The following is a 7,500-nucleotide window of genomic DNA, read 5'->3' as shown; positions in this document are numbered from 1 at the left end:
TGTCTCTCTCCCTCTCGCAATCACTCTGTCTCTCTCTCCCTCTCTTGCTCTCTCTCTCTCTCAATCACTCTCTCTCTCGCTCTCTCTCTCAATCACTCTGTCTCGCTCTCTCTCTTGCTCTCTCAATCACTCTGTCTCACTCTTGCTCTCTCTCTCAATCACTCTCTCTCTCTCGCTCTCTCTCTCAATCACTCTGTCTCGCTCTCTCTCTTGCTCTCTCAATCACTCTGTCTCACTCTTGCTCTCTCTCAATCACTGTCTCTCTATGTCTCTCTCTCTCTCTCTCGCAATCACTCTGTCTCTCTCTCCCTCTCTTGCTCTCTCTCTCTCAATCACTCTCTCTCTCGCTCTCTCTCTCAATCACTCTGTCTCGCTCTCTCTCTTGCTCTCTCAATCACTCTGTCTCACTCTTGCTCTCTCTCAATCACTCTGTCTCTCTATGTCTCTCTCTCTCTCTCTCAATCACTGTCTCTCTATGTCTCTCTCTCTCTCTCTCAATCACTCTGTCTCTCTATGTCTCTCTCTCTCTCTCAATCACTCTGTCTCTCTCTGTCTCTGTCTCTCTCTCTCAATCACTCTCTCTCTAAATCACTCTCTCTCTCTCTCTGTCTCTCTCTCCTGTGCCCCTTCTGTCTCGGACTCTCTCTCTCTCTCTCTCTCTCTCTTTCTTTCACACTCTCTCGTTTCCTCTCTCTCGCACGCACTCTATCTCTCTCCCTCTCTCATTCTCTCTCTCCTGTTCCATCTCTCTCTCTCTCTCTCTCTCTCTATCCCTCTCTGTACCACGTTTCGTGGGGAGGGGCTGGACTGCGGGTCTTTGGGAAACCCGATGCTTTGGGGTGGATTTTTTTTTAAACTCAGTCCATTTTGTAAAATAAAAGCCATTGGGAATGAACCGACCCCGCGACTCGTCCTTGGTCCTATCCCCGGAACACCTCCGTTTCCCACCCCCATCCCCACCCCCCCCACCCGCTCAGTCGACGCGATGGTGGCGTGTGCTTTGGTTTTAACTGCGCCTGGTAGTAACCAGCTGCCCCCCCCCCCGGCCCACACACACACACAACTGGTCACCCAGGGGTGGGGGGGATGGTAAACGGAGATCACGAGAGAGGGGGGGGGGCCAAGTTTGAAGGTGGAGGGGAGATGATGTCCGAGGGCGTCTCTCCCCTCAGAGAGCGGTGGATGCGCTACCAGCAGGTGGTGGTGAGAGTCAGAGACCAGGAGGGAAAGCTCAGCGACGCTTGGACAGTGAGGTGAGGCTCGGGTAGGGGAGTCTGGCCTGAGAGTAGGACAACCCACCCTAACCCGCACATCCCTGGGCACTGTGGGTAATTTAGCACGGCCAATCCACCCTAACCCGCACATCCCTGGGCACTATGGGTAATTTAGCACGGCCAATCCACCCTAACCTGCACATCCCTGGGCACTATGGGTAATTTAGCACGGCCAATCCACCCTAACCTGCACATCCCTGGGCACTATGGGTAATTTAGCACGGCCAATCCACCCTAACCCGCACATCCCTGGGCACTGTGGGTAATTTAGCACGGCCAATCCACCCTAACCCGCACATCCCTGGGCACTGTGGGTAATTTAGCACGGCCAATCCACCCTAACCCGCACATCCCTGGGCACTGTGGGTAATTTAGCACGGCCAATCCACCCTAACCCGCAGATCCCTGGGCACTGTGGGTAATTTAGCACGGCCAATCCACCCTAACCTGCACATCCCTGGACACTATGGGTGGTTTAGCACGGCCAATCCACCCTAACCTGTACATCCCTGGGCACTATGGGTAATTTAGCATGGCCAATCCACCCTAACCTGCACATCCCTGGGCACTATGGGTAATTTAGCACGGCCAATCCACCCTAACCTGCACATCCCTGGGCACTATGGGTAATTTAGCACGGCCAATCCACCCTAACCTGCACATCCCTGGGCACTATGGGTAATTTAGCACGGCCAATCCACCCTAACCTGCACATCCCTGGGCACTATGGGTAATTTAGGACTGCCAATCCACCCTGACCCGCACATCCCTGGGCACTATGGGTAATTTAGGACTGCCAATCCACCCTAACCTACACATCCCTGGGCACTAGGGGTGACAGGAAGGATATTGTTAAAGCCGGAAAGGGTTCGGAAGAGATCTACCAGGATGTAACTGGGAAATGGAGGGTTTGAGCTACAAGGAGAGGCTGGGGCTGTTCTCACTGGAGCGTTGAGGGGGTGACCTTATAGAGGTTTATAAAATCACGAGGGGGCATGGATAGGATAAACAGACAAGGTCTTTTCCCCCAGGGGTGGGGGAGTCCAGAACTAAGGGGGAGTAGGTTTAGGGTGAGAGGAGAAAGGGAGCCGAGGGGTAACTTTCTCACCCAGAGGGTGGTGTGTGTGAGAAATGAGCTGCCAGAGGAAGTGGTGGGGGCTGGTACAATGACAGCATTGAAAAGGGTGGATGGGGTCAGGGATAGGAAGGGATTGGAGGGTAATGGGCCAAGGGCTGGCGAACGGGGACTGGATTAGGTTCGGGATATCTGGGTCGGCACGGACGAGAATCTGAGATTTGGGAGGTCCATTCAGGACAGCGGGGAAGAAGCTGTTCCTGAATCTGTTCCGGCCTGTCGGAAGAATTTGGAAGATCCCATAAACCGGGGCGCGGGACGGGTTCTGTGACGCTTTCCCAGAGCAGCGGCAGACTGAGCCAGTGGGCGGGAGGCTGTGCCGCCTGATGGTCTGGCAGCGTTCACGCCTCTCTGCGGTTCCTCACGGTTTCCTTCCAGCCCAGGTCCCGGCGCGGGACGCTGTCCGTGCGGAGCGCCTGTTATATTAAACTGAAATCGGGACGCGCGGAATTCCCGCCGAGGTTCGTCGTGCGTTTCTCGGAGCGCGGCGGTCAGGTGGGCGATCGGTCGCCGCTCCCCGGGGACTGACGGTGGGGTGGAGGGCAATTCCGGGGTTGGGGTGGGGGTCGGGGGGGGGGGGTGCGATAGAAGGAAGCTGTTCAGCCAGGAATGGCTCTGCCCCTCGGCCATTACCCGAGGTCAGGTGGGGAGTGGGGTTCCGCTTTCAACAACCAGGGATTGGATTGGGTTGGATTGGATTCAATTGTATTAGATTGGATTGGATTGGATTGAATTGGATTGGATTGAGTTGCGTTGGATTGGACTGAATGGGATTGGATTGAATTGAATTGGATTGGATGGGATTGAGTTGAATGAGATTGAGATGGATTGGATTGAGTTGGATGGGATTGAGTTGGATGGGATTGAATTGAATTGAATAGGATTGGATTGAATTGAATTGGATTGGACTGAATTGGATTGGACTGAATTGGATTGGACTGGATTGGATCGGACTGGATTGGATCGGACTGGATTGGATCGGACTGGATTGGATCGGACTGGATTGGATCGGACTGAATTGGATCGGACTGAATTGGATCGGACTGAATTGGATCGGATTGGATTGAATGGGATTGGATTGAATGAGATTGAATTGGAATCAATTGTATTGGATGAGATTGGATTGGATTGAATTGGATTGGACTGAATTGGATTGAGTTGGATTGGACTGAATTGGTCTGAATTGGATTGAATTAGATTGGACTGAATTGGATTGGATTGGATTGAGTTGGATTGGACTGAATTGGTCTGAATTGGATTGGATTGGATTGAATTGGATTGGACTGAATTGGATTGGATTGAATCGGATTGGATTGGATTGAATCGGATTGGATTGGATTGAGTTGGATTGGACTGAATTGGATTGGATTGGATTGGATTGAATTGGATTGGACTGAATTGGATTGAGTTGGATTGGACTGAATTGGATTGGATTGAATCGGATTGGATTGGATTGAATCGGATTGGATTGGATTGAGTTGGATTGGTCTGAATTGGATTGGATTGGTTTGGACTGGATTGGATTGGATTGGACTGAATTGGATTGAATTGAATTGGATTAGATTGGACTGAATTGGATTGGATTGGATTAGATTGGATTCAGTTGTTTTGGATTAGATTGGATTGGATTGAGTTGAGTTGAGTTGAGTCGAGTTGGATTGGACTGAATGGGATTGGATTGGATGGGATTGGATTGGATGGGAATGAGTTGGATTGGATTGAGTTGGTGTGGATTGGGTTGAATTGGATTGGTTGAATTGGATTGGATTGAATTCTATAGGATTGAATTGGATTGGACTGAATTGGATTGGATTGAGTTGGATTGGGTTGAATTGGTTTGGATTGGATTGAAATGTATTGGAATAGATTAGATTGGATTGGATTGGATTGAATTGGGTGGGTTGAATTGGATTGGACTGAATTGGATTGGATTGGATTGGATTGTATGGGATTGGATTGGGTTGGGTTGGATTGGATTGACTTGAGTTGGATTGGATGGGATTGAGTTGGATTGGATTGGGTGGATTGGATTGAGTTGGTTTGAATGGGATTGGATTGGATTAGATTGAGTTGGATTGGACTGAATTGGTTTGGACTGAATTGGTTTGGACTGAATTGGATTGGATTGGGTTGGATTGGATTAGATTCAATTGTTTTGGATTGGATTGGATTGGACTGAGATGGATTGGACTGGATTGGATTGGACTGGATTGGATTGGACTGAGATGGATTGGACTGGATTGGATTGGACTGGATTGGATTGGACTGAATTGGATTGGACTGGATTGGATTAGACTGGATTGGATTAGACTGGATTGGATTGGACTGAATTGGATTAGACTGGATTGGATTAGACTGGATTGGATTGGATTGGATTAGATTCAATTGTTTTGGATTGGATTGGATTGGACTGGACTGAGATGGATTGGACTGAATTGGATTGGACTGAATTGGATTGGACTGAATTGGATTGGACTGAATTGGATTGGGTTGGATTGGATTAGATTCAATTGTTTTGGATTGGATTGGATTGGACTGGACTGAATTGGATTGGACTGAATTGGACTGGACTGAATTGGATTGGACTGAATTGGATTGGACTGAAATGGATTGGGTTGGATTGGATTAGATTCAATTGTTTTGGATTGGATTGGACTGAGATGGATTGGACTGGATTGGATTTGATTGGATTGGATTGAGTTGGAATGGACTGGAATGTATTGATTTGGATTGGATTGGATTGGAATGAATTGGATTGGATTGAATTGGATTGGATTGAGTTGGATTGGATTTGATTGGATTGGATTGGATTGGATTGGATTGGATTGATTTGGATTGGACCGAATTGGATTGGACCGAATTGGATTGGACCGAATTGGATTGGACCGAAGTGGATTGGACCGAATTGGATTGGACTGATTTGGATTGGATTGGATTGATTTGGATTGGACTGAATTGGATTGGATGGGATTGGATTGAATTGAATTGGATTGGACTGAATTGGATTGGATGGGATTGGATTGGATTGGACTGGATTGGATTGGACTGAATTGGATTGGACTGAATTGGATTGGACTGAATTGGATTGGACTGAATTGGATTGGACTGAATTGGATTGGACTGAATTGGATTGGATTGGAGTGAATTGGGTTGGATCGGATTGGATTGAGTTGAGTTGGTTTGGACTGAATGGGATTGGATTGAATTGAGTTGTATTGGATTGAGTTGGATTGGACTGGATTGGATTGGATTGAGTTGTGTTGGGTTGGACTGAATGGGATTGGATTGAATTGAGTTGTATTGGATTGAGTTGGATTGGACTGGATTGGATTGGACTGGATTGGATTGGACTGAGTTGGAATAGACTGGATTGTATTGATTTGGATTGGACTGCATTGGAATGGATTGGATTTAATTAGATTGGACTGAATTGGATTGGATTGAATTGTGTGGGTTGAATTGGATTGGACTGAATTGGATTGGATTGGATTGGGTTGGATTGGATTGGGTTGAGTTGAGTTGATTGAGTTGGATTGGACTGATTGGGATTGGATGTGATTGGATTGAATTGAATTGGATTGGATGGGATTGAGTTGGATTGGATTGAGTTGGATTGGATTGAGTTGGACTGGACTGAAATGGACTGGACTGAAATGGACTGGACTGAAATGGACTGGACTGAAATGGACTGGACTGAAATGGACTGGACTGAAATGGATTGGACTGAAATGGATTGGACTGAATTGGATTGGACTGAAATGGATTGGACTGAATTGGATTGGACTGAATTGGATTGGACTGAATTGGATTGGACTGAATTGGATTGGACTGAATTGGATTGGACTGAATTGGATTGGACTGAATTGGATTGGATTGGATTGGATTGTTTTGGATTAGATTGGATTGGATTGGACTGAGATGGATTGGACTGAATTGGATTGGACAGAATTGAATTAGATTGAGTTGGATTGGACTCTATTGGAATGAGTTGGAATGGACTGAAATGGGTTGGTTTGGATTGGATTGGAATGAATTGGATTGGACTGAATTGGATTGGTTTGGATTGGATTGGAATGAATTGGTTTGGACTGAATTGGATTGGATTGGTTTGGATTGGATTGAGTTGGATTGGTTGAATTGGATTGGATTGAATTGGGTTGGGTTGAATTGGATTGGATTGGATTGGATTGGAATGAATTGGATTGGACTGGATTGGATTGGTTTGACTGAATTGGATTGGATTGAGTTGGATTGGGTTGAATTGGATTGGATTGGATTTGGTTGAATTGGATTGGACTGGATTGGATTGGGTTGAATTGGACTGAATTGCATTGGACTGAATTGGATTGGATTCGATTGTATTGGATTAAATTGGATTGGATTGAATTGGATTGAGTTGGATTGGATTAGATTGGACTGAATTGGATTGGACTGAATTAGATTGGATTAGATTGGACTGAATTGGATTGGACTGAATTAGATTGGATTGGAATGGACTGAATTGGATTGGACAGAATTGGATTGGATTGAATTGGATTGAGTTGTGTTGGATTGGACTGAATGGATTGGATTGGATTGAATTGGATTGAGTTGGAATGGACTGAATTGGATTGGACTGGATTGGATTGGATTGAGTTGTGTTGGGTTGGACTGAATGGGATTGGATGTGATTGGATTGAATTGAATTAGATTGGATGGGATTGAGTTGGATTGGAAGGGATTGGATTGGATTGGATTGGATGGGATTGGTTTGGATAGGATTAGTTTGGATGGGATTGGATTGGATGGAATTGGAAGGGAATGGATTGGATTGGACGGGATTGGATGGGATGGAATGAGATGGGATTGTATTGGATTGGATTGGATTGGGTTTGATTTGATTGGATGTGATTGTATTGGATTGGATGGGAATGGAATGAATTGGATTGGATGGGATGGGAAGGGATTAGGTTGGATTGGATGGGGGGATTGGATTGGATTAGATTGGATGGAATGAAAAAACCCTCTGCATGAAAACGTTGCCCCTTAGGTCTCTTTATATCTTTCCCCTCTCACCCTAAACCTATGCCCTCTAGTTCTGGACTCCCCAAA

The 7,500-nt window shown here is 46.5% G+C and overlaps 1 protein-coding gene across 2 annotated transcripts in view; it reads left to right on the top strand.

Moving 5' to 3' along the window:
* The window catches only part of LOC122545212 (nuclear factor of activated T-cells, cytoplasmic 4-like), a 147,283-nt gene extending 146,384 nt beyond the window's left edge, over positions 1 to 899 (top strand). For both annotated transcript variants that reach the window (XM_087974887.1, XM_087974886.1), the window contains one exon: positions 1 to 899. This exon is cut by the window's left edge and continues 3,875 nt beyond it. The gene's annotated coding sequence lies outside the window, so the exon portion shown is untranslated.
* The last annotated feature ends 6,601 nt before the right edge of the window (positions 900 to 7,500 follow it).

Source organism: Chiloscyllium plagiosum, unplaced genomic scaffold, assembly GCF_037043375.1.
Source record: "Chiloscyllium plagiosum isolate Xiang-an unplaced genomic scaffold, Cpla_swu_hap1 HiC_scaffold_27, whole genome shotgun sequence".
In the NCBI taxonomy this organism is placed as follows: Eukaryota; Metazoa; Chordata; class Chondrichthyes; order Orectolobiformes; family Hemiscylliidae; genus Chiloscyllium; species Chiloscyllium plagiosum.
Note: the sequence above shows the minus strand (reverse complement) of the source record. Positions and strands in the feature narration are given on the sequence as shown.